Source organism: Condylura cristata, unplaced genomic scaffold (genome assembly GCF_000260355.1).
Source record: "Condylura cristata isolate star-nosed mole 26May11 unplaced genomic scaffold, ConCri1.0 scaffold00020, whole genome shotgun sequence".
Lineage (NCBI taxonomy): Eukaryota > Metazoa > Chordata > Mammalia > Eulipotyphla > Talpidae > Condylura > Condylura cristata.
Window position 1 is genome coordinate 23,723,399 of NW_004567121.1, and position 744 is coordinate 23,724,142.

General features: G+C 40.7%; 1 protein-coding gene across 2 annotated transcripts in view; it reads left to right on the forward strand.

Moving 5' to 3' along the window:
* The window catches only part of MEMO1 (mediator of cell motility 1), an 82,052-nt gene that overhangs the window by 34,099 nt on the left and 47,209 nt on the right, over positions 1-744 (forward strand). The gene's annotated exons all lie outside the window — the stretch shown is intronic.

The following is a 744-nucleotide window of genomic DNA, read 5'->3' on the forward strand; positions in this document are numbered from 1 at the left end:
GGTGAGAGGCTTCACCAGAGACAGAGTGGGGAGCAGAACAGGCAGATCCACGAAGTACACTGCTGAGGGAAGCAGCCGGCTGGTCAGGAGAGGTCTGGCTCGCCATGTGGTCTCCTCCGGGGCAAGGGGGAATTGAACTCATGCGGAAGTGGCTTCAGATTCTCAGTGCTGTGCTTTAACCCGCTGCGCCACCAGGGAGGGCCATCCTTGTAGTATTTTAATAAATTAATGGAATCCTAGATAAATTGGATTTGGCCTAACCTTTGAGGTTTATATCAAGGACAACAATCAGTTCTTCACAGCAAGGTATTTTGTTTTGATACCCTGGTGAGTTTTGAGTCGGATTCATTGTCACAATTCTTGTGTTCCCAAGGGTATAGAGGAACCCTATCATAGATACATTAAAAACAAACAGCATCTCTTGAGAGGTATCTAAAAATAAGATACTAAGTTTTGTAAGTGGCTAACTAATTCAAAGTCAGTGGGTGTCATCATGAAGTAAGGATTGAAGGGAGAGTAACTGCTGAAATGTTATTTATTTTTAAAGTTATGATAAAACTCTTCAGAAACACTTCCATGTAGTGAAAAGAGTGATTTCCAAATGCTGGTTTTTGATGAATTTTCCCCTGTTGTGTGTGGAGATGAAACAGCAGAACATTGTAAGGAGTGTGTTTTCATAGTGCTATTGTATTTCTTTGATTTTAAGATGTACATTTGCCCATATTTTAACATTTTTGAAACTGA